Source organism: Aegilops tauschii, chromosome 1, assembly GCF_002575655.3.
Source record: "Aegilops tauschii subsp. strangulata cultivar AL8/78 chromosome 1, Aet v6.0, whole genome shotgun sequence".
Lineage (NCBI taxonomy): Eukaryota > Viridiplantae > Streptophyta > Magnoliopsida > Poales > Poaceae > Aegilops > Aegilops tauschii.
Window position 1 is genome coordinate 24,201,224 of NC_053035.3, and position 27,633 is coordinate 24,228,856.

At 46.3% G+C, this 27,633-nt stretch overlaps 1 pseudogene; it reads left to right on the forward strand.

Annotated features, from left to right (window-relative positions):
* The window catches only part of LOC120969163 (putative disease resistance protein RGA3), a 187,451-nt pseudogene extending 164,235 nt beyond the window's left edge, over window positions 1-23,216 (forward strand).
* The last annotated feature ends 4,417 nt before the right edge of the window (window positions 23,217-27,633 follow it).

Below are 27,633 nucleotides of genomic sequence, written 5' to 3' on the forward strand. Positions count from 1 at the left end.
TACTTTGAAAGAGATTGTCCGTTTTGTACACGAAGTGCATCCAGTTTTTGCCGTAACCCTCTCAACTTTCTTGCACATGCTATGTGGATGAAATGATGATACCATGCCAACTTACAACCTTTTCAGAGTTCATTTGAAATGCTTTTCAATTTGAGGGTCTTATAGCTCAAAATAATTAGTAAATGCATGAAAAATAACAAATGAAGTCAGAAAGGATTGAAAAATGATGATGTGGCTTTGAATGGTGCATTTTGAACACACAAAAAGTCAGGAGTTCAAATAAGTTTAAAAAAATGAAATCCCTTTGTAACAGACGAGTTTTCGGATGAAATCCAGATACTTTGAAAGAGATTGTCCGTTTTGTACACGAAGTGCATCCAGTTTTTGCCGTAACCCTCTCAACTTTCTTGCACATGCTATGTGGATGAAATGATGATACCATGCCAACTTACAACCTTTTCAGAGTTCATTTGAAATGCTTTTCAATTTTAGGGTCTTATAGCTCAAAATAATTAGTAAATGCATGAAAAATAACAAATGAAGTCAGAAAGGATTGAAAAATGATGATGTGGCTTTCAATGGTGCATTTTGAACACACAAAAAGTCAGGAGTTCAAATAAGGTTTAAAAAATGAAATCCATTTGTAACAGACGAGTTTCTGGATGAAATCCTGATACTTTGAAAGAGATTGTCCGTTTTGTACACGAAGTGCATCCAGTTTTTGCCATAACCCTCTCAACTTTCTTGCACATGCTATGTGGATGAAATGATGATACCATGCCATCTTACAACCTTTTCAGAGTTCATTTGAAATGCTTTTCAATTTTAGGGTCTTATAGCTCAAAATAATTAGTAAATGCATGAAAAATAACAAATGAAGTCAGAAAGGATTGAAAAATGATGATGTGGCTTTGAATGGTGCATTTTGAACACACAAAAAGTCAGGAGTTCAAATAAGTTTAAAAAAATGAAATCCCTTTGTAACACACGAGTTTCCGGATGAAATCCTGGTACTTTGAAAGGGATTGTCCGTTTTGTACACTAAGTGCATCCAGTTTTTGCCGTAACCTTCTCAACTTTCTTGCACAAGCTATGTGGATGAAATGATGATACCATGCCAACTTACAACCTTTTCAGAGTTCATTTGAAATGCTTTTCAATTTTAGGGTCTTATAGCTCAAAATAATTAGTAAATGCATGAAAAATAACAAATGAAGTCAGAAAGGATTGAAAAATGATGATGTGGCTTTGAATGGTGCATTTTGAACACACAAAAAGTCAGGAGTTCAAATAAGTTTAAAAAAATGAAATCCCTTTGTAACACACGAGTTTCCGGATGAAATCCTGGTACTTTGAAAGAGATTGTCTGTTTTGTACACTAAGTGCATCCAGTTTTTGCCGTAACCTTCTCAACTTTCTTGCACAAGCTATGTGGATGAAATGAGGATACCATGCCAACTTACAACCTTTTCAGAGTTCATTTGAAATGCTTTTCAATTTTAGGGTCTTATAGCTCAAAATAATTAGTAAATGCATGAAAAATAACAAATGAAGTCAGAAAGGATTGAAAAATGATGATGTGGCTTTGAATGGTGCATTTTGAACACACAAAAAGTCAGGAGTTCAAATAAGTTTTAAAAAATGAAATCCCTTTGTAACAGACGAGTTTTCGGATGAAATCCTGATACTTTGAAAGAGATTGTCCGTTTTGTACACGAAGTGCATCCAGTTTTTGCCGTAACCCTCTCAACTTTCTTGCACATGCTATGTGGATGAAATGATGATACCATGCCAACTTACAACCTTTTCAGAGTTCATTTGAAATGCTTTTCAATTTGAGGGTCTTATAGCTCAAAATAATTAGTAAATGCATGAAAAATAACAAATGAAGTCAGAAAGGATTGAAAAATGATGATGTGGCTTTGAATGGTGCATTTTGAACACACAAAAAGTCAGGAGTTCAAATAAGTTTTAAAAAATGAAATCCCTTTGTAACAGACGAGTTTTCGGATGAAATCCAGATACTTTGAAAGAGATTGTCCGTTTTGTACACGAAGTGCATCCAGTTTTTGCCGTAACCCTCTCAACTTTCTTGCACATGCTATGTGGATGAAATGATGATACCATGCCAACTTACAACCTTTTCAGAGTTCATTTGAAATGCTTTTCAATTTTAGGGTCTTATAGCTCAAAATAATTAGTGAATGCATGAAAAATAACAAATGAAGTCAGAAAGGATTGAAAAATGATGATGTGGCTTTGAATGGTGCATTTTGAACACACAAAAAGTCAGGAGTTCAAATAAATTTTAAAAAATGAAATCCCTTTGTAACAGACGTGTTTCCGGATTAAATCCTGATACTTTGAAAGAGATTGTCCGTTTTGTACACGAAGTGCATCCAGTTTTTGCTGTAACCCTCTCAACTTTCTTGCACATGCTATGTGGATGAAAATACCATGGCAACTTTCAACCTTTTCAGCGTTCATTTGAAATGCTTTTCAATTTTAGGGTCTTATAGCTCAAAATAATTAGTAAATGCATGAAAAATAACAAATGAAGTCAGAAAGGATTGAAAAATGATGATGTGGCTTTGAATGGTGCATTTTGAACACACGAAAAGTCAGGAGTTCAAATAAGTTTTAAAAAATGAAATCCCTTTGTAACAGAAGAGTTTCTGGATGAAATCCTGATACGTTGAAAGAGATTGTCCGTTTTGTACACGAAGTGCATCCAGTTTTTGCCGTAACCCTCTCAACTTTCTTGCACATGCTATGTGGATGAAAATACCATGCCAACTTTCAACCTTTTCAGAGTTCATTTGAAATGCTTTTCAATTTTAGGGTCTTATAGCTCAAAATAATTAGTAAATGCATGAAAAATAACAAATGAAGTCGGAAAGGATTGAAAAATGATGATGTGGCTTTGAATGGTGCATTTTGAACACACAAAAAGTCAGGAGTTCAAATAAGTTTTAAAAAATGAAATCCCTTTGTAACAGACGAGTTTCCGGATGAAATCCTGATACTTTGAAAGAGATTGTCCGTTTTGTACACGAAGTGCATCCAGTTTTTGGCATAACCCTCATAACTTTCTTGCACATGCTATGTGGATGAAAATACCATACCAACTTTCAACCTTTTTAGAGTTCATTTGAAATGCTTTTCAATTTTAGGGTCTTATAGCTCAAAATAATTAGTAAATGCATGAAAAATAACAAATGAAGTCAGAAAGGATTGAAAAATGATGATGTGGCTTTGAATGGTGCATTTTGAACACACAAAAAGTCAGGAGTTCAAATAAGTTTAAAAAAATGAAATACCTTTGTAACAGACGAGTTTCCGGATGAAATCCTGATACTTTGAAAGAGATTCTCCGTTTTATACACAAAGTGCATCCAGTTTTTGCCGTAACCCTCTCAACTTTCTTGCACATTCTATGTGGATGAAATGATGAACTGTTGGAAATATGCCCTAGAGGCAATAATAAATTGGTTATTATTATATTTCCTTGTTCATGATAATCCATGCTAGAATTGTATTGATAGGAAACTCAGATACATGTGTGGATTCATAACAACACCATGTCCCTAGTAGGCCTCTAGTTGACTAGCTCGTTGATCAATAGATGGTTACGGTTTCCTGACCATGGAAATTGGATGTCGTTGATAACGGGATCACATCATTAGGAGAATGATGTGATGGACAAGACCCAATCCTAAGCCTAGCACAAGATCGTGTAGTTCGTTTGCTCAGAGCTTTTCTAATGTCAAGTATCATTTCCTTAGACCATGAGATTGTGCAACTCCCGGATACCGTAGGAATGCTTTGGGTGTACCAAACTTCACAACGTAACTAGGTGGCTATAAAGGTGCACTACAGGTATCTCCGAAAGTGTCTGTTGGGTTGGCACGAATCGAGACTGGGATTTGTCACTCCGTGTAAACGAAGAGGTATCTCTGGGCCCACTCCGTAGGACATCATCATAATGTGCACAATGTGACCAAGGAGTTGATCACGGGATGATGTGAGTTACGGAACGAGTAAAGAGACTTGCCGGTAACGAGATTGAACAAGGTATCGGGATACCGACGATCGAATCTCGGGCAAGTAACATACCGATAGACAAAGGGAATTGTATACGGGATTGATTGAATCCCCGACATCGTGGTTCATCCGATGAGATCATCGTGGAACATGTGGGAGCCAACATGGGTATCCAGATCCCGCTGTTGGTTATTGACCGGAGAACGTCTCGGTCATGTCTGCATTATTCCCGAACCCGTAGGGTCTACACACTAGGTGGACTGGTGCGCCTCCCACAAGGGGCCCAAGGCGCAGGGAAACGGGGAAGGGGGAAACCCTAGGCTCAGATGGGCCTAAGGCCCACCTAGTGGTGTGCCCCCCTCTCTCCCCCCTTGGCCGCCCCCTAGATGCATCTAGGGCTGGCCGCACCCCTTGGGGGGAACCCTAGATGGGGGCGCAGCCCCTCCCCCTTCCCCTATATATAGTGGGGGTTTGGGGCTGCCATACACACGAGACTATCTCTCTCTTGGCGCAGCCCTACCCCTCTCCCTCCTCCTCTCCCGCGGTGCTTGGCGAAGCCCTGCAGGATTGCCACGCTCCTCCATCACCACCACGCCATCGTGCTGCTGCTGGACGGAGTCTTCCCCAACCTCTCCCTCTCTCCTTGCTGGATCAAGGCGTGGGAGACGTCACCGGGCTGCACGTGTGTTGAACGCGGAGGCGCCATGGTTCGGCGCTTAGATCAGAATCAACCGCGATCTGAATCGCTACGAGTACGAATCCTTCATCCGCGTTCTTGCAATGCTTCCGCATCGCGATCTACAAGGGTATGTAGATGCACTCCCCTTCCCCTCGTTGCTAGATTACTCCATAGATTGATCTTGGTGATGCGTAGAAAATTTTGAATTTCTGCTACGTTCCCCAACAGTGGCATCATGAGCTAGGTCTATGCGTAGTTTCTATGCACGAATAGAACACAAAGTACTTGTGGGCGTCGATTTTGTCAATTTACTTGCCGTTACTAGTCTTATCTTGATTCGGCGGCATCGTGGGATGAAGCGGCCCGGACCGACCTTACACGTACTCTTACGTGAGAAAGGTTCCACCGACTGACATGCACTAGTTGCATAAGGTGGCTAGCGGGTGTCTGTCTCTCCCACTTTAGTCGGATCGGATTCGATGAAAAGGGTCCTTATGAAGGGTAAATTGAAATTGGCATATCACGTTGTGGCTTTTGCGTAGGTAAGAAACGTTCTTGCTAGAAACCCTTTGCAGCCACGTAAAACATGCAACAACAATTAGAGGACGTCTAACTTGTTTTTGCAGGGTATGCTGTGTGATGTGATATGGCTAAAAGGATGTGATGAATGATATATGTGATGTATGAGATTGATCATGTTCTTGTAATAGGAATCACGACTTGCATGTCGATGAGTATGACAACCGGCAGGAGCCATAGGAGTTGTCTTAATTTATTGTATGACCTGCGTGTCAATGAAAAACGCCATGTAATTACTTTACTTTATTGCTAACCGTTAGCCATAGTAGTAGAAGTAATAGTTGGCGAGACAACTTCATGAAGACACAATGATGGAGATCATGGTGTCATGCCGGTGACGAAGGTGATCATGCCGGGCCTCGAAGATGGAGATCAAAAGGCGCAAGATGATATTGGACATATCATGTCACTTTATGATTTGCATGTGATGTTTATCATGTTTACATCTTATTTGCTTAGAACGACAGTAGCATAAATAAGATGATCCCTCACTAAAATTTCAAGAGACGTGTTCCCCCTAACTATGCACCGTTGCGAAGGTTCGTTGTTTCGAAGCACCACGTGATGATCGGGTGTGATAGATTCTAACGTTTGAATACAACGGGTGTTGACGAGCCTAGCATGTACAGACATGGCCTCGGAACACATGCGAAACACTTAGGTTGACTTGACGATCCTAGCATGTACAAACATGGCCTCGGAACACAAGAGACTGAAAGGTCGAACATGAGTCGTATAGCAGATACGATCAACATGGAGATGTTCACCGATGATGACTAGTCCATCTCACGTGATGATCGGACACGACCTAGTTTGACTCGGATCATGTATCACTTAGATGACTAGAGGGATGTCTATCTGAGTGGGAGTTCATTGAATAATCAGATGAACTTAATTATCATGAACATAGTCAAAAGGTCTTTGCAAATTATGTCATAGCTTACGCTTTAGTTCTACTGTTTAAGATATGTTCTTAGAGAAAATTTAGTTGAAAGTTGGTAGTAGCAATTATGCGGACTGGGTCCGTAAACTGAGGATTATCCTCATTGCTGCACAGAAGGCTTATGTCCTTAATGCACCGCTCAGTGTGCTGAACCTCAGCGTCGTCTGTAGATGTTGCGGAACATCTGACATACACGTTTTTGATGTCTACGTCATAGTTCAGTGCGTAATGCTAACGGTTTAGAATTGTGGCACCAAAGACGTTTTTGAAACGTCGTAGAACATATGAGATGTTCCAAAGACTGAAATTGGGATTTCAGACTAATGCCCACGTCAAGAGGTATGAGACCTCTGACAAGTTTCTTAAGCCTGCAAACTAAGGGAGAAAAGCTCAATCGTTGAGCATGTGCTCAGATTGTCTGAGTGCTACAATCACTTGAATCGAGTGGGAGCTAATCTTCCAGATGAGATAGTGATGGTTCTCCATAGTCACCGCCACCAAGCTATTAGAGCTTCGTGATGAACTATAACATACCAGGGATAGATATGATGATCCTTGAGCAACTCGCGATGTTTGACACCGCAAAAGTAGAAATAAAGAAGGAGCATCAATTGTTGATGGTTAGTAAAACCACTAGTTTCTAGAAGGGCAAGGGCAAAAGGGATACTTCATGAAACAGCAAGTCATTTGCTGCTCTAGTGAAGAATCCCAAGGTTGAACCCAAACCCGAGACTAAGTGCTTCTGTAATGAGGGGAACGGTCACTGAAGCAGAACTACCCTAGATACTTGGTAGATGAGAAGGCAGGCAAGGTCGACAGAAGTATATTGGATATACATTATATGAATGTGTACTTTACTAGTACTCCTAGCAGCACCAGGGTATTAGATACCGGTTCGGTTGCTAAGTGTTAGTAACTCGAAATAAAAGCTGCGGAATAAACGGATACTAGCTAAAGGTGAGATGACGATATGTGTTGGAAGTGTTTCCAAGGTTGATGTGATCAAGCATCGCATACTCCCTCTACCATCGAGATTGGTGTTAAACCTAAATAATTGTTATTTGGTGTTTGCGTTGAGCATAAACATGATTGGATTATGTTTATCGCAATACGGTTATTCGTTTAAGGAGAATAATGGTTACTCTGTTTATTTGAATAATATCTTCAAGGGTCTTGCACCTAAAATGAATCTCGATCGCAGTGATACACATGTTCGTGCCAAAAGATATAAAATAATAATGATAGTACCACATACTTGTGGCACTGCCATTTGAGTCATATTGGTATAGAACGCATGAAGAAGCTCCATGTAGATGGATCTTTGGACTCACTCGTTTTTGAAAAGATTGAGACATGCGAACCATGTCTATTGGTATGAAGAAACTCCATGCAGATGGATCGTTTGGACTCACTTGATTTTGAATCACTTGAGACATGCAAATCATACCACATGGGCAAGATGACTGGAAGGCCTCATTTTCAGTAAGATGGAACAAGAGAGCAACTTGTTGGAAGTAATACATTTTGATGTATGCAGTCCAATGAGTGCTGAGGCATGCAGTGGATATCGTTATGTTCTTACTTCACAGATGATTTGAGTAGATGCTGAGTGTATTTACTTGATGAAACACAAGTCTGAATTATTGAAAGGTTCAAGTAATTTCAGAGTGAAGTTGAAGATCGTCGTGACAAGAGGATAAAATGTCTATGATATGATCATAGAGATATCTGAGTTACGAGTTTGGCACACAATTAAGACATTGTGGAAAGTGTTTCACAATTAATACCGCCTGGAACACCACAGTGTGATGGTGTGTCCGAACATCATAACTGCACCCTATTGGATATGGTGCATACCAGGATGTCTCTTATCAAATTACCACTATCGTTTATGGGTTAGGCATTAGAGACAACCGCATTCACTTTAAATAGGACACCACGCAATTCCGTTGAGACGACACCGTTTAGAGAAACCTGAGTTGTCGTTTCTTAAAAGTTTGGGGCTGCGATGCTTATGTGAAAAGTTTCAGGCTAATAAGCTCGAACCCAAAGCGGATAAATGCATCTTCATAGAATACCCAAAACAGTTGGGTATACCTCCTATTTCAGATCTGGAAGCAAAAGTAATTGCTTCTAGAAACGAGTCCTTTCTCGAGGAAAAGTTCTCTCGAAAGAATTGAGTGGGAGGATGGTGGAGACTTGATGAGGTTATTGAACCATAACTTCAACTAGTATGTAGCAGGGCACAGGAAGTTGTTCCTGTGGCACCTACACCAATTGAAGTGGAAGCTTATGATATGATCATGAAACTTCGGATCAAGTCACTACCAAACCTCGTAGGTTGATAAGGATACGTACTACTTCAGAGTGGTACGTAATCCTGTCTTGGAAGTCATGTTGCTAGACAACAATGAACCTACGAGCTATGGAGAAGCGATGGTGGGCCCATATTCCGACAAATGGTTAGAAGCCATAAAATCTGAGAGGATCCATGTATCAGAACAAAGCATGGACTTTGGTGAACTTGCCCGATGATCGGCAAGCCATTGAGATAAATGGATCTTTCAGAAGAAGACGGACGTGGACGGTAATGTTATCGTCTATGAAGCTCGACTTGTGGCAACGAGTATTTACACAAGTTCAAGGAGTTGACTACGATGAGATTTTCTCATCCGTAACGATGCTTAAGTCCGTCGGAATCATGTTAGCATTAGCTGCATTTATGAAATCTGGCAGATGGATGTCAAAACAGGTTTCCTTACCAGTTTTCGTAAGGAAAGGTTGTATGTGATACAATCAGAAAGGTTTTGTCGATCCTAAGGATGCTGAAAGGTATGCTAGCTCCAGCGATCCTTCCATGGATTAGAGCAAGCATCTCGGAGTCAGAATATAGGCTTTGATGGAGTGATCAAAGTTTTTGGGTTTATACAAAGTTTGTTAGAAACTTGTATTTACAATAAAGTGAGTGGGAGCGCTACAACATTTCTGATAAGTATATGTGAATGACATATTATTGATCCGAAATGATGTAAAAATTTCTGGAAAGCATAAAGGGTTGTTTGAAAGGAGTTTTTCAAAGGAAGACCTGGATAAAGCTGCTTACATATTGGGCATCAAGATCCATAGAGATAGATCAAGACACCCGATGATACTTTCAAAGAACGCACACCTTGACATATGTGATGTATGAGATTGATCATATTCTTGTAATAGGAATCACGGCTTGCATGTCGATGAGTATGACAACCGGCAGGAGCCATAGGAGTTGTCTTTATTATTTTGTATGCGTGTCATTTAATAACGCCATGTAATTTACTTTACTTTGTTGCTAAACACGTTAGCCATAGAAGTAAAAGTAATCGTTGGCGTGACGACTTCATGAAGACACAATGATGGAGATCATGGTGTCATGCCGGTGACGAAGATGATCATGGTGCCCCGAAGATGGAGATCAAAGGAGCATAATGATATTGGCCATATCATGTCACTATTTGATTGCATGTGATGTTTATCATGTTTTTGCATCTTATTTGCTTAGAACGACGGTAGTAAGTAAGATGATCCCTTATATTAATTTCAAGAAAGTGTTCACCCTAACTGTGCACCGTTGCGAAGGTTCGTTGTTTCGAAGCACCACGTGATGATCGGGTGTGATAGATTCTAACGTTCGAATACAACGGGTGTTGACGAGCCTAGCATGTACAGACATGGCCTCGGAACACACGCAATACACTTAGGTTGACTTGACGAGCCTAGCATGTACAGACATGGCCTCGGAACACGGAGGACCGAAAGGTCGAACATGAGTCGTATAGAAGATACGATCATAATGGAGATGTTCACCGATCTTGACTAGTCCGTCTCACGTGATGATCGGACACGGCCTAGTTAAACTCGGATCATGTTTCACTTAGATGACTAGAGGGATGTCTATCTAAGTGGGAGTTCATTAAATAATTTGATTAGATGAACTTAATTATCATGAACTTAGTCTTAAATCTTTACACTATGTCTTGTAGATCAAATGGCCAACGTTGTCCTCAATTTCAACGCGTTCCTAGAGAAAACCAAGCTGAAAGATGATGGCAGCAACTATACGGACTGGGTCCGGAACCTGAGGATCATCCTCATAGTAGCCAAGAAAGATTATGTCTTAGAAGCACCGCTAGGTGATGCACCAATCCCAGAGAACCAAGACGTTATGAACGCTTGGCAGCAGCGTGCTTTTATTGCAAGGGAAGTGGTCACTGGAAGCGGAACTGCCCCAAATACTTAGCGGACAAGAAGAAGGCCGTTAACACCAAACGTATATGTGATATACATGTAATTGATGTGTACCTTACCAGTACTCGTAGTAGCTCCTGGGTATTTGATACCGGTGCGGTTGCTCATATTTGTACCTCAAAACAGGAACTACGGAATAAACGGAGACTGGCGAAGGACGAGGTGACGATGCGCGTCGGGAATGGTTCCAAGGTCGATGTGATCGCCGTCGGCACGCTACCTCTGCATCTACCCACGGGATTAGTTTTAAACCTCAATAATTGTTATTTAGTGCCAGCTTTGAGCATGAACATTGTATCTGGATCTCGTTTAATTCGAGATGGCTACTCATTTAAATCCGAGAATAATGGTTGTTCTATTTATTTGAGAGATATGTTTTATGGTCATGCCCCGCTGGTCAATGGTTTATTTTTTGATGAATCTCGGACGTGATGTTACACATGTTCATAGTGTGAATACCAAAAGATGTAAAGTTGATAATGATAGTCCCACATACTTGTGGCACTGCCGCCTTGGTCACATTGGTGTCAAGCGCATGAAGAAGCTCCATGCAGATGGACTTTTGGAGTCTCTTGATTACGAATCATTTGACACGTGCGAACCATGCCTCATGGGTAAGATGACCAAGACTCCGTTCTCCGGAACAATGGAGCGAGCAACCAACTTATTGGAAATCATGCATACCGATGTGTGTGGTCCAATGAGTGTTGAGGCTCGCGGAGGATATCGTTATGCTCTCACTCTCACTGATGATTTAAGTAGATATGGGTATGTCTACCTAATGAAACACAAGTATGAAACCTTTGAAAAGTTCAAGGAATTTCAGAGTGAGGTTGAGAATCAACGTGACAGGAAAATAAAATTCTTACGATCCGATCGTGGTGGAGAATATTTAAGTCACGAATTTGGTACACACTTAAGGAAATGTGGAATAGTTTCACAACTCACGCTGCCTGGAACACCTCAGAGAAACGGTGTGTCCGAACGTCGTAATCGCACTCTATTGCATATGGTGCGATCTATGATGTCTCTTACCGATTTACCGCTCTCATTTTGGGGCTATGCTTTAGAGACTGCCGCATTCCCTTTAAATAGGGCACCGTCAAAATCCGTTGAGACGACACCGTATGAATTATGGTTTGGAAAGAAACCTAAGCTGTCGTTTCTAAAAGTTTGGGGATGCGATGCTTATGTCAAGAAACTTCAACCTGAAAAGCTCGAACCCAAGTCGGAAAAATGCGTCTTCATAGGATACCCCAAGGAAACTATTGGGTATACCTTCTACCTCAGACCCGAAGGCAAGATCTTCGTTGCCAAGAACGGGTCCTTTCTAGAGAAGGAGTTTCTCTCGAAAGAATTGAGTGGGAGGAAAGTGGAACTTGATGAGGTGATAGTCACCCCTTCCGAACCGGAAAGTAGCGCAGCGCGGGAAAATGTTCCTGTGGTGCCTACACCGACTGGGGAGGAAGTTAATGATGATGATCATGAAGCTTCGGATCATGTTACTGAACTTTGTAGGTCCACAAGGACACGTTCCGCACCAGAGTGGTACGGCAACCCTGTCCTGGAAATCATGTTGTTAGACAACGGTGAACCTTCGAACTATGAAGAAGCGATGGCGGGCCTGGATTCCGACAAATGGCTAGAAGCCATGAAATCCGAGATAGAATCCATGTATGAAAACAAAGTATGGACTTTGACTGACTTGCCCGATGAGCGGCGAGCCATAGAAAACAAATGGATATTTAAGAAGAAGACGGACGCAGATGGTAATGTGACCATCTACAAAGCTCGACTTGTCGCTAAGGGTTATCGACAAGTTCAAGGGGTTGACTACGATGAGACTTTCTCACCCGTAGCGAAGCTGAAGTCCGTCCGAATCATGTTAGCAATTGCCGCATACTATGATTATGAGATATGGCAGATGGACGTCAAAACGGCATTCCTTAACGGCTTCCTTAAGGAAGAGTTGTATATGATGCAGCCGGAAGGTTTTGTCGATCCTAAGAATGCTAACAAAGTATGCAAGCTCCAGCGCTCAATCTATGGGCTGTTGCAAGCATCTCGGAGTTGGAACATTCGCTTTGATGAGATGATCAAAGCGTTTGGGTTTACACAGACTTATGGAGAAGCCTGTGTTTACAAGAAAGTGAGTGGGAGCTCTGTAGCATTTCTCATATTATATGTGGATGACATACTGTTGATGGGAAATGATATAGAATTCTTGGAAAGTATAAAGGCCTATTTGAATAAGTGTTTTTCAATGAAGGACCTTGGAGAAGCTGCTTATATATTAGGCATCAAGATCTATAGAGATAGATCGAGACGCCTCATTGGTCTTTCACAGAGTACATACCTTGACAAGATATTGAAGAAGTTCAATATGGACCAGTCCAAGAAGGGGTTCTTGCCTGTATTGCAAGGTGTGCAATTGAGCACGGCTCAATGCCCGACCACGGCAGAAGAAATAGAAAAGATGAGTGTCATCCCCTATGCCTCGGCCATAGGGTCTATTATGTATGCCATGCTGTGTACCAGACCTGATGTAAACCTTGCCGTAAGTTTGGTAGGCAGGTACCAAAGTAATCCCGGCATGGAACATTGGACAGCGGTCAAGAATATCCTGAAGTACCCGAAGAGGACTAAGGATATGTTTCTCGTTTATGGAGGTGACGAAGAGCTCGTCGTAAAGGGTTACGTTGACGCTAGCTTCGACACAAATCTGGATGACTCGAAGTCACAAACCGAATACGTGTATATTTTGAATGGAGGAGCAATAAGCTGGTGCAGTTGCAAGCAAAGCGTCGTGGCGGGATCTACATGTGAAGCGGAGTACATGGCAGCCTCGGAGGCAGCACAGGAAGCAGTCTGGATGAAGGAGTTCATTACCGACCTAGGGGTGATTCCCAATGCGTCGGGCCCGATGACTCTCTTCTGTGACAACACTGGAGCCATTGCCCTTGCGAAGGAGCCCAGGTTTCACAGGAAGACTAGGCATATCAAGTGTCGCTTCAACTCCATTCGTGAAAGTGTTCAAAATGGAGACATAGATATTTGTAAAGTACATACGGACCTGAATGTAGCAGATCCGTTGACTAAACCTCTCCCTAGGGCAAAACATGATCAACACCAGGACGCAATGGGTGTTCGATTCATCACAATGTAACTAGATTATTAACTCTAGTGCAAGTGGGAGACTGTTGGAAATATGCCCTAGAGGCAATAATAAATGGTTATTATTATATTTCTTTGTTCATGGTAATTGTCTATTATTCATGCTATAATTGTATTGTCCGGAAATCGTAATACATGTGTGAATACATAGACCACAACGTGTCCCTAGTAAGCCTCTAGTTGACTAGCTCGTTGATCAACTGATAGTCATGGTTTCCTGACTATGGACATTGGATGTCATTGATAACGGGATCACATCATTAGGAGAATGATGTGATGGACAAGACCCAATCCTAAGCATAGCATAAAAGATCGTGTAGTTTCGTTTGCTAGAGCTTTTCCAATGTCAAGTATCTTTTCCTTAGACCATGAGATCGTGCAACTCCCGGATACCGTAGGAGTGCTTTGGGTGTGCCAAACGTCACAACGTAACTGGGTGACTATAAAGGTGCACTAAGGGTATCTCCGAAAGTGTCTGTTGGTTGGCACAGATCGAGACTGGGATTTGTCACTCCGTGTGACGGAGAGGTATCTCTGGGCCCACTCAGTAATGCATCATCATAATGAGCTCAATGTGACTAAGGCGTTAGTCACGGGATCATGCATTGCGGTACGAGTAAAGAGACTTGCCGGTAACGAGATTGAACAAGGTATTGGGATACCGACGATCGAATCTCGGGCAAGTAACATACCGATTGACAAAGGGAATTGTATACGGGATTGATTGAATCCTCGACACCGTGGTTCATCCGATGAGATCATCGTGGAACATGTGGGAGCCAACATGGGTATCCAGATCCTGTTGTTGGTTATTGACCGGAGAGGCGTCTCGGTCATGTCTGCATGTCTCCCGAACCCGTAGGGTCTACACACTTAAGGTTCGGTGACGCTAGGGTTGTAGAGATATATGTATGCGGAAACCCGAAAGTTGTTCGGAGTCCCGGATGAGATCCCGGACGTCACGAGAGGTTCCGGAATGGTCCGGAGGTGAAGAATTATATATAGGAAGTCCAGTTTCGGCCACCGGGAAAGTTTCGGGGGTTACCGGTATTGTACCGGGACCACCGGAAGGGTCCCGGGGGTCCACCAGGTGGGGCCAGCTATCCCGGAGGGCCCCATGGGCTGAAAGTGGAAGGGAACCAGCCCCTAGTGGGCTGGGCGCCCCCCATGGGACTCCCCCCATGCGCCTAGGGTTGGGAACCCTAGGGTGGGGGGACTTCCCCCTTGCCTTGGGGGGCAAGGCAACCCCTTTCCCCCCTTTGGCCGCCGCCCCTTGCCCTAGATGGGCTTTGGCCGCCGCCCCCCCCTCCCAGGGGGCCTATATAAAGGGGGGGAGGGAGGGCAGCAACCTACAGCCTTGGGCGCCTCCCTCCTCCCCTGCAACACCTCTCTCTCTCTCGCAGAAGCTCGGCGAAGCCCTGCCGGAGACCCGCTACATCCACCACCACGCCGTCGTGCTGCTGGATCTCCATCAACCTCTCCTTCCCCCTTGCTGGATCAAGAAGGAGGAGACGTCGCTGCACCGTACGTGTGTTGAACGCGGAGGTGCCGTCCGTTCGGCACTCGGTCATCGGTGATTTGAATCATGACGAGTACGACTCCGTCATCCACGTTCATTGGAACGCTTCCGCTCGCGATCTACAAGGGTATGTAGATGCACTCCTTTCCCCTCGTTGCTAGTAGACTCCATAGATGCATCTTGGTGAGCGTAGGAAAATTTTAAAATTATGCTACGATTCCCAACACGCTGATCAATAGATGGTTACGGTTTCCTGACCATGGACATTGGATGTCGTTGATAACAGGATCACATCATTAGGAGAATGATGTGATGGACAAGACCCAATCCTAAGCCTAGCACAAGATCGTGTAGTTCGTTTGCTCAGAGCTTTTCTAATGTCAAGTATCATTTCCTTAGACCATGAGATTGTGCAACTCCCGTATACCGTAGGAATGCTTTGGGTGTACCAAACGTCACAACGTAACTGGGTGGCTATAAAGGTGCACTACAGGTATCTCCGAAAGTGTCTGTTGGGTTGGCATGAATCGAGACTGGGATTTGTCACTCCGTGTAAACGGAGAGGTATCTCTGGGCCCACTCGGTAGGACATCATCATAATGTGCACAATGTGACCAAGGAGTTGATCACGGGATGATGTGAGTTACGGAACGAGTAAAGAGACTTGCCGGTAACGAGATTGAACAAGGTATCGGGATACCGACGATCGAATCTCGGGCAAGTAACATACCGATAGACAAAGGGAATTGTATACGGGATTGATTGAATCCCCGACATCATGGTTCATCCGATGAGATCATCGTGGAACATGTGGGAGCCAACATGGGTATCCAGATCCCGCTGTTGGTTATTAACCGGAGAACGTCTCAGTCATGTCTGCATGGTTCCCGAACCCGTAGGGTCTACACACTTAAGGTTCGATGACGCTAGGGTTATAGGGAATAGATATACGTGGTTACCGAATGTTGTTCGGAGTCCCGGATGAGATCCCGGACGTCACGAGGAGTTCCGGAATGGTCCGGAGGTAAAGATTTATATATGGGAAGTCCTGTTTTGGTCACCGGAAAAGTTTCGGGTGCTATCGGTAACGTACCGGGACCACCGGGAGGGTCCTGGGGGTCCACCAGGTGGGGCCACCGGCCCCAGAGGGCTGCGTGGGCCAAGTGTGGGAAGGGACCAGCCCCTAGGTGGGCTGGTCCGCCTCCCACAAGGGGCCCAAGGCACATGGAAAGGGGGAAGGGGGAAACCCTAGGCTCAGATGGGCCTAAGGCCCACCTAGTGGTGCGCCCCCCTCTCTCCCCCCTTGGCCGCCCCCCTAGATGCATCTAGGGCTGGCCGGACCCCTTGGGGGGGAACCCTAGATGGGGGCGCAGCCCCTCCCCCTTCCCCTATATATAGTGGGGGTTTGGGGCTGCCATACACACGAGACTATCTCTCTCTTAGCGCAGCCCTACCCCTCTCCCTCCTCCTCTCCCGCGGTGCTTGGCGAAGCCCTGCAGGATTGCCACGCTCCTCCATCACCACCACGCCGTCGTGCTGCTGCTGGACGGAGTCTTCCCCAACCTCTCCCTCTCTCCTTGCTGGATCAAGGCGTGGGAGACGTCACCGGGCTGCACGTGTGGTTAACGCGGAGGCGCCGTGGTTCGACGCTTAGATCAGAATCAACCGCGATCTGAATCGCTACGAGTACGACTCCTTCATCCGCGTTCTTGCAACGCTTCCGCATCGCGATCTACAAGGGTATTTAGATGCACTCCCCTTCCCCTCGTTGCTAGATTACTCCATAGATTGATCTTGGTGATGCACTCCCACTCGCATCACCGTTGGTAACGGTTCCTCTTTACCCATTACACATGTCGGTCATATGTCGTTTCCTTCTACTTCTACTCCCGTTAACATGTCTAATGTTCTTGTGTCTCCTAACTTAGTCACTAATCTCGTTTCTGTTCGTCGTCTTGCTCGTGAGAATCCTATAACTGTTGAATTTGACGATATCGGCTTTTCTGTGAAGGACGCCCATACACGGATGGTACTCCACCAATGTGACAGCCCGGACGAGCTTTACCCGGTGCATCCCTCCGGCGCCACCACCACCCGTCGTCCCGCCGCCTTCGCCGCTGGTGTCGATCTTTGGCACGCCCGCCTCGGTCACCCCAACTCCATCGTTATGCGTCAGATTCTTCAGAGTTTTTCTTTCTCATGCAATAAGGGTGACGACCACACTTGTGAGGCTTGCCGTCTTGGCAAGCACGTTCGTCTCCCCTTTAGCGAGTCTACCAACATTTCCACATTTCCGTTTCAGTTATTGCATAGTGATGTTTGGACGTCCCCGGTTGCGAGCAACACGGGCTATCTATACTATTTGGTGATATTGGATGATTTTACTCATTATGTGTGGACATTTCCTCTTCGTCGCAAGTCCGACGCTCTTGCCACACTCACCGCTTTTTATTCCTATGTCACCACACAGTTCGATCGTCCCATTCTCATCTTGCAAACTAACAACAGCAAGGAGTTTGACAACGTCGCCATCCGCAATCTTCTTGCGTCGCACGACACCATTTTTCGCCTCACTTGTCCATACACGTCACAACAGAATGGTCGCGCCGAGTGCGTCATTCGCACCCTTAATGACTGTGTCCGCACGTTGCTCTTCCACTCCTACGTGCCTCCTCGGTTCTGGCCGGACGCGCTCGCGACCGCCAGCCTTCTCATTAACATTCGCCCGTGTCGTTCGTGCTGGAACTACACTCCTCACCAGCTCCTCTTCGGTGCGGTTCCATCTTATGATGGTCTTCGCATTTTTGGGTGTCTCTATTATCCTAGCACCGCGTCCACTGTTCCTCACAAACTCGCTCCCCGGTCGCTTCCATGCATCTTTCTTGGTTATCCTGCCAACACCAAAGGTTACCGGTGCTATGATCCAGTGTCCCGCCGCGTTTTCACTTCACGGCATGTGTACTTTGATGAGCTGGTGTTCCCGTTTCAGCAGGTACCGTCACCCTCGGCGTCTCCCGCGGCGCGGTCCGCCCCTGCCTCACTACTAGGAAAAGGCCTGCTAGTGGCGCACCTATTTTGCCTGCTACTGGTGCGCCACTAGCATCACGCCATTAGAATTTTTTACTAATGGCGCACCAGGCAGTGCGCCATTAGTACATCACACGGTGCGCCATTACTATCTGACTTAGTAATGGCGCACCACATAGAAGTGATCTCGGGTCAATATGCTTAATCTCAAGTCAAATCGCACTCCGTGGTCAAACTTTCCGAAAGGTCACCCATCCTCACACTACTCCAGCTCAAGTACGCTTAACTTCAGAGTTCTATCCAACCCCAGCACTAGCTCACTTCACACGCACTTGTTGATATATCTATCATATCAATCCTATTAAACCTTGTTAATGTCTATGACTTTGTTCATGTTCATGTTCATGAGTGTGATGAAATTTTGAAAAAATATTTCAAACTTCCCGGTCATATTACGTATCATATTTTGAAAAAAAATCCAAAAAAAAGATTTTTTGAAACCAATTTTTTTTTCTGTTACTAGTGGCGCACCTAGCAAATGGTGCGCCACTAGTAAGTTTGAATTTTTTTTTCATTTTCCCCCCTCTAGATCTTAAAAGCCTCGTATCTTTCATTCTGTTAGGTTTTTGGGGATTTTGAAGATCTTGAACAAGGTTCCCCGGGTTCAATTCGTATGTAACTTTTCAAGTAGATGATTTTTCATATATAAAACTTTTTAATCCGAGTTCGTATGCAAAAGTTATGCCCATTTTACAAATTCGACAGAGATTTTGCAAATAAAGTCGAAATTCATATTTGTAAATTTTCCCAACAACTAGACCACATATCACATGGGAAATTTATTTTATTTTATTTTTTTGACATTTCCATCATTTTCTTTTATTTTTTTTAAACTGAAAAGGCGGTCCATGGGGGTGCATTCGGTGGAATTTTTGGGCAAAGTCACCGTGGGTGTGGTGCGCCATTATTAGTTCAACTAGTAATGGTGCACCACACCCACGGGGCGCCATTACTAACTTTGAAAAAAAATTGTTAGTAGTGGCGCACTGTCCCCTGGTGCGCCATCACTAGTTTTAAAAAAAATAAAAAAAATGTTAGTAGTGGCGCACCGAGGGTGTGGTGCACCATTACTAGTTAGTAATGGCGCACTATCTCGTGGTGCGCCATTACTAGTTTTGAAAAAAAATAAAAAAAATTGTTAGTACTGGCGCACCGTGGATGTGGTGCGCCATTAGTATTTGGACACTAATGGCGTACCAACACATGGTGCGCCATTAGTATATAGTAGTGGCGCACCACATGTGTGGTGCGCCATTAGTGTCCATATTATCTATATCTCTTTTCCTAGTAGTGCCTCCTCCTCTAGCGGACCGACCAGCCGCACACTGGGCTCGGCCCTGCCCGCGCTCCCCACGCCGGCGGCCCCACCGCGGCCCCCTTGGCGGCCCCTGTCGCCGCGGCCCCCGTCGCCGTGGCCCCTGCTGCGGCCCCCACTGCGGGCCCCCGACGGGGCCCGTCGCCGCGGCCCCCTCGGTGGCCCCCGTCGCAGTCCCCTCGGCCGCCCCCGTCATCGCGGCTGCACCCCTCACCGGTGTGGTCACCCGGGCTCGGACTGGGACACTTCGTCCTAGCACACGCTACACGTCTGACGAGTATGTGTGTGCTGCATCTACCTCGGCACCGTCTCCACTCCCACCTCCACTCGCGCAGCCCTTCGGGATCCGAACTGGCTTGCTGCGATGCGTGAGGAGTTTGACGCCCTGCAGCGCAACCGTACGTGGCAGCTTGTCCCGCGGCCTCCCCGTGCCAATGTGATCACTGGCAAGTGGGTCTTCCGCCACAAGACTCGCCCCGACGGCTCTCTCGAGCGCTACAAGGCGTGTTGGGTGGTGCGCGCCTTTCACCAGCGTGCCGGCGTGGACTTCACCGACACCTTCGCCCCGGTTGTCAAACCGGGCACGATTCGCGCTGTCCTCCAGCTTGCTGTTTCTCGCGCCTGGGCAGTTCACCAGCTCGATGTGTCTAATGCTTTCTTGCATGGCCATCTCGATGGGCAGGTGTTTTGTCAGCAGCCTACTGGTTTTGTCGACACTGACTATCCGGACCACTTGTGCTTGCTCTCCCGTTCTCTCTACGGGTTGAAGCAGGCGCCTCGGGTCTGGTACCGGCGGATCGCGGCCTTTCTTCAGCAGCAGAGGTTCCGGTCCACACGGTCCGATGCCTCCCTGTTTGTCTATCACCAGGGTCCCGCTATCGCGTACCTCCTCTTGTACGTCGACGACATAATCCGGACTGCCTCCTCGCCAGCGCTCCTTCAGCAGATCATAGCTCGCCTCGACACTGAGTTCGCCCTCAAGGATTTGGGGGCTCTCCACTACTTCCTCGGCATCGAGGTTGTGCGCCGGGCTACTGGCTTCTTCTTGCATCAGCAGAAGTACGCCTACGAGCTTCTGGACCGAGCGGGCATGCTTAACTGCAAGCCTGCTCCTACGCCTGTCGACACGAAGGCTAAGGTGTCCGCCGTCGAGGGCTCCCCGGCGTCCGACGCTCCCTTCTACCGCTCCATCGTCGGTGCGCTTCAGTACCTTACACTGACGCGTCCGGACATTCAGTACGCTGTCCAGCAGGTGTGCCTTCATATGCATGCTCCTCGTGATACTCATTGGGCTCTGGTGAAACGTATCCTTCGGTACATACGTGGCACTACAGCTATGGGTCTCACCCTGATGGCATCACCTGACACCAGCCTTGTCGCCTACTCCGACGCCGACTGGGCTGGGTGTCCCGACACTCGCCGCTCCACTTCCGGCTACTGCGTCTACCTTGGGCCCTCTCTGATTTTGTGGTCGTCTAAACGACAACCCACGGTCTCACGATCGAGTGCCGAGGCCGAGTACAGGGCCGTGGCCAACGCCGTTGCGGAGTGTTCTTGGCTACGACAGCTACTTCAGGAGTTGCTATGCGAGGTTACCAAGGCGACGCTTGTTTACTGCGACAACGTCTCCGCGGTGTATCTCGCTGCCAACCCTGTCCATCACCGACGGACGAAGCATATCGAGCTCGACATTCACTTCGTCAGGGAGCACGTCGCACTTGGTCGTGTTCGAGTTCTCCATGTGCCCACCGATCAGCAGTTCGCCGATGTCATGACGAAGGGACTACCCACCTCGACGTTTGAGGGCTTTCGGTCCGGTCTCTGTGTCACCGGCGACGCTTCAACTGCGGGGGGTGTTGAACATGTGTACATGTACGTAGGTCTGGGTTTTGTATGCCGCACCTGTAGTGTCTCTCTCCCTCTGTATTTACTTGTATCTTGGGAGACAAGACACCGGTCGCACCCCTTGTACCTATATATATGTGTCTGTCCAGCTGTGGTCGTCAAGAAGACGAAGGATTGCTTGGTTGGGCCGCCTACACATAATGATTAACCTACCCAGATATTCAATTTCTAGCACCTGGACATTCGCACCGGCCGGGCTAGTGATTAGAGAAAACAATAACACTATCACATCGACGTTGTAGTCCGTCCAGGAGAAATTCAGCCCCCTGCCTCGGAGTTGAACCTCTCACTTGTTTGATTTACTAAAGCTCTACCTGCCTGCCATGGAGATAAGCTCCACCGCCCCGTTAGAGCTCCCCCTGCAGTCGCAAGGATTCAAGACTTGCCATTGTCATCCTTTTCTAACACAAATTTCCAATGCTTCTCATTTCTAAAACATGTCCTCATTCAATTGTTGGTGCCACTCGTGGTGTCTGCCATTTTTTGCTCTCTCCATAGACTTGTGGATATTGCACCCGATTGTGACGAGTAAGCTAGTTATTTATAGATATAGTGTAAGTGTAGACTTCATTGCTTCACCAAACCTCACGTGTATGTCTTTTTATTTTCTTCCTTCAAATGTAAGCATAGTTGTTGAGAGGAATTAACATCTCTATGGCGCTATATGTATCCTTGACGCCACAAGTTAAGCTCCATCCTGCTAATGAAAATAGGTTCCATAATTTTAGAAGTGACACTATTTTGTTTCCAAACTCGTATTCCTGTCAACTCTTTTTCTACAACATGGTGCTCTCACACACTTACATTTCCAACAGCCTAGCCTAAATGGTGTTCGCTAAAGGGAAGAAAAAACAACCTTTGTGATTGAATTAGCCACCGCAAAAAATCTTAGGGTTTGTTGATCTCTGCCTTTGGATAGCCACAAATAAAAATAGACACCACACCAAATATGTGTATAAATATATGAAATATTGTGAACCCAAACAATTATGGAAATGTAAATAGTTGATAACGATTATTCTATACACATAAATAGTTCCTCTAGTTTGATTTCGGTAATGATATTGCATGGTTGCACCTTTTTATTCCCCTCAGGTCCAGGTTAGCCAGCAGTTGGGGTTTGGAAATGGTTTTTGACAGCTTGTGTCTTTGTGAATCGCATCTTGTGATATGCTCATATACTTGCCTGAAGAAGAAATCTGAAGCTTGGCATCATTGAATGGATTAAACATTTCTGGTTGCAGCAACGTTGTAGGCCGCACCCAGGCGAAGGATATTGTACTCGAGGAAGGGATCAAAAGAACTAGAGATAATAAGGTGTGGAAACTTGATAGAGATTTTCGTTCTTCTCCCATCTCTCACGATGATTGACATTACGTTGTGCACTAGTCTCGAGTGGATACTGGAGCAGGATGGTAGAGATTTGGAGAGTCTACAACATTTTGATACAACATCATCCTCGGAACACTACAATGACCTTGCATCCACAAGTATGCTAGAGCAGCCACCTTCACCCAGACCGTCCTCGTGGCTGCACCGACCCTTGCGCTGCCGCTGCGTCGGTCCATCGGCCCGTAGAGAGCGTGGCACGCGGTTGCTGAGGCCGTCCTGTGGTTCTCCCCGCGCTGCCGTTACGTCGCCCCTTCGGGTCGTAGGGTCGCGGCCGGCGGTCCAATCCGCCGTCTAGACTCTAGAGGCCATCTGCAGCAGGCCGTCTCCGTGGCTGCACAGACCCTCGCGTTGGCGCTGCGTCGCCCCATTGTGCCATAGCTAGTGTGGCACGCGTTCTCCGCCGTCGCCCCGACCCGCCTACTATCGCTGCCTCGCCCTTTCAGGCCGTACGTTGCAACACGTGTTCCACTTCACCGTCCATGCACGTCGACTCCTGTGTGGCATGCGCCATGCGACCTTCCTAGGCGCGAGAATGCCATCGTCCGCGCTGGTCTTCGTCATGTTGTTTCCTCGGCTACTTCGAGCACCATCGTTGTGCTCCTAACCTAGCCGCCGATGTCGTCTCCTCAGGCCGCCGCCGCCGCTCTTCTTCCCGGTCCACGGTGACTACCTCGACACCAGCCACCCCGACTCGGCATCGACCACGGCGTCCCTAGATCGCACGGCTACCTCGACCACGGCTACACTACCCTACACTCTCGGCTACATCGACGTCGGCATAAAGGGCTATCACCTCGCTTCAGCAACTTGTCGATTTCCTCTACAGTCAGTGCGTCCGCCATACAACGCCATCCGCGACGCTCCCGTTGATCACAACGCTACCACTATGACCGCGGGGGGATGTTAGAGTTATATTTGGTAGTAAAGATTGCCTCAGATTTTATAGAATTATTTCAATCCTATTTCTAGGAGGGGTCTTGCCCTCCAAGTCTTGTACTCAATATATACTCGCTCTCGAGGCTCAATAATACATCCAAAACATTACGCCAATCCTCTTCCTCTAGCCCTTCTATTCCTTCTAACACTACCCTATACAATCCCTCAAACTTCCACATACATGTCCGGTCGTCCAAATTTCGGCGCAGTGATGGCAAACCTGGGGGACTTTACATGAGTCCGGACTATCAAGTTTGGGAAGCGTTTCTACCTACGGTTGTAGGCCGCTGGGTTGCGTGTTTATATAATGTCAGAATAGCCCTTGATCACGGCATTTACATGGAGAATTTGTCACATTACTTGCACTACAAGGAGATGTAGGATAGCTACGACTCCGAACAGAAAAGGGTTCGGTTTAACTTTATCTTAGCTATAAAGGATTAGAACTGTAGTATGCCAACGAATCTGTGCCACGTAATAAAGAGTAACCAGAGACCACTTAAATCCATCAACTTTTGTTCGCACATGAAATTTGCGGCGTAGTCACCCGGGATAACATTCACGACTTCCAGGGTCTCGCAATTAACCGGAAGTAAGATCCTGTCAGATCTTTCCCGTGGTGGCAGACAATGACTATCAAAGACTAAACCAGCGGAAAAAGAAAACCCTTAATAATACAAATGAACTTATTCATCATAATAATTGGGGAAAACGTGTATAACTCCAATGTACCAGGAATATAACTGAAACTTGCAAACAATTTAAGGAAATGACCGATCTCCCTACAAATTGAAGAAATATTCTTCTCCTCTCTTACAAGATTCGACGAGAAAAAAAAGGCATACCTAATTGCGATCCTAGTCTACATACTATAAGTTTCAAACACCAAGAAAACTAAGAAGTTGATTCCTCCAAAGACGACATGCACCTAGAATATATTGCGCGTTCCCTGAGAAGAATGCCTCATAGTTAATGTTAGAATACAACTTGTAATAGGATTAGGACTACTACTAGGATTAGGACTCCTACTTGGTTTGTAAGAGGGCTAGGTCAGGTGCGGCTTGGCTCTTATATATACCTCTTGTAGCGGCACAATATTGCATGGGCAGTTATTCAATACAATTCTACATGGTATCAGACTTACGATCCTAGGGTATGGCTAACCCGCCAGCCCCTCCACTGCTGCCGCCACCCGGCTACTTCTAGCAGCGTGCCGCCATCGTCGCCGCGGCCGTGGCCTCCTCCACCTCTACCTCTACTCTAGCTCTACCCCCACCAATACCCCCTTCCATCTCCTTCACCGACATCATCTCCGATATTAGCCCATACATCCCCGTAACCCTAGACCTCGCTGCTCACAACTACTACCATTGGTGTCACCTCTTCGGCGCCCACCTTGGGTGATGCAATCTCCGCTCTCACATTGCCGACGACTCTCTTCCTCAACTTCATGATCCACAATGGTTCGAGGATGATCTCGCCATTATTCGATCTACATGCAAGTCTCCACAGAAATCTTCAATCTCGTCCACTATGACGGTGCCTACGCCGCCGATCTATGGGCGGCCCTTCGTCAGCTCTTCTAGGACAACATTGACGCTCGCGCCAACAACCTCCACACCGAGCTTGGGAATATGGTGCAAGGTGATGCACCAGTCAGCGTCTACTGCCAACGCCTCAAGGCGATCGCGGATGAACTCCGCGAACTTGGTGATCCGATCGAAGATCGCCAGCTCATCAACATCCTCCTCGTCGGCCTCAGCGAGTGGTTCGAGAAGTAGGCCTCCTTCATCCCTATGATGTGTCCGTGTCCCTCCTTCGCCGACGTTCGGTCGATGCTCCAATGGGACGATCGTGCCCTAACTACGAAGGACTCCCGTCCTCAGGTCTTCACTGCTTCTCCTCGCCCGCCTGCATCCGCCACCGCCACCTCCACAACCAACACCTCCTCAACCATTCGGCTGGCGTCCAAGTCCCAACTACCGGGGCAAAAACCCTAGGCCGCCGCAGTTCTGCATGGCGCCCGCTCCTGCTTCGCCCCCGGCTCCACCAACTGCACCACCACCGCCCCCGGCTTCATCAACTGCACCACCGCCGCCGCCCGGATGGCGCCCATCTCCTGATCCATGGGCAGGGCTGGTCCAGGCGTGGCCTATGCCTTGGTCAGCCCCTATGCCATATGGTGCCCCGCCTGCTTATACCGGTGGTTGGCAGCCCGGCGCACGCCCTCACACCGACGCGCCTATCCTCGCGCCCCGATAGCCGACGGCCGCGTACCACGCTGCTCCCTCCTACACGCCATCGATCTACAACACCAGTCCTTATGCATCCTATGGCGCTCCATCACCCCCCTACATGCAGCAGTACAATGATGGTGTCTCTCTCTTTACGCCGATGCCGGCCCTACTGCCGACGCCACCACACCCGCCAGCTCCCATGCCTACACCGGCCACTACTTCGACTCCGAGCTGGGACCAAGCTGCTTTTATACAAGCCATGAACAACTTGGCTGCACAAGGGAACTCGGGTACGGATTGGATTTTCGATTCTGGTGCTTCTCGTCATATGTCTGCATCGAGTAATTTGCTTTCTTCTTGCACACCTTCGCCTTTTCCCCCTATTACTCTCGGTGATGGATTTTCTATTCCTATTTACTGTGTCGGTCAGGCTCAAATCCAATCCCCAATTAAGCCTTTGCTTCTTCGTGATGTTCTTGTAGCTCCTGCTCTTGTTAAAAATCAGATTTCTGTTCGCCAAATCACCACTGATAATCTTGTTTCTGTTGAGTTTGACCCCTTGGGTATGTCTGTGAAGGACTACCGGACCAAGGCCGAGATCGCTCGATTCAATAGTTCCGGTGATTTATATTCTCTCTATGTTGTTCCGGCCGCTGCTCCTCCAACATCTATGGTGGCCTCTGTTGATCTGTGGCACCAACGTCTCGGCCATCCCAATAAAAATGTGTTATCCACACTTCTTAGTGAATTTTCAATACCTTGCAATAGAGACTCTCATAATTCTTCTATGTGTCAGTCATGTCAATTGGGCAAACATGTTCGCCTTCCTTTTAGTTCCTCTCAATCCTCTAGTACTTTTCCTTTTGAATTACTTCATTCTGATCTCTGGACATCACCAATAGAAAGTGCATCTGGTTTTATGTATTATTTCGTGATTCTTGATGATTTTACTCATTATGTTTGAAATTTTCCTTTACGCAACAAATCCGACATTCATAATATATTCCATAACTTTCAGCGCTATGTCTCGGTCCACATTTTCCTCCCTATAAGATTCATACAATGTGATAATGGTCGTGAATTTGACAACTTAAAAATCCAAATTTCTTTCTACAATATGGAATTCTCTTGCGTTTCTCCTGTCATTATACCTCCCCTCAAAACGGCAAAGCCGAGCGTTCTCTTTGTACTCTTAATGACATTATTTGCACTCTGCTTGTTCAATCTTCTATGCCTTCGATGTTCTAGGCAGAGGCACTCCACACGGCCACATATTTAGTCAATATTCCTCCATCTAAAGTTAACCCACAAACTAATCCTTACTTCTCTTTATTTCTCTCTCATCCAAATTACTCCGACGTTCACGTCTTAGGTTGTCTTTGTTTCCCAAACTCCTACTCCACTTCTCCTAACAAACTTTCACCGCACTCTATCCCGTGTGTCCATCTAGGTTTTTCTGACGAGCACAAAGGTTATCGTTGTCTAGATCTTGTTAGTGGTCGTGTTCATATGTCTCGTCATGTAACATTTGCTAAAAAT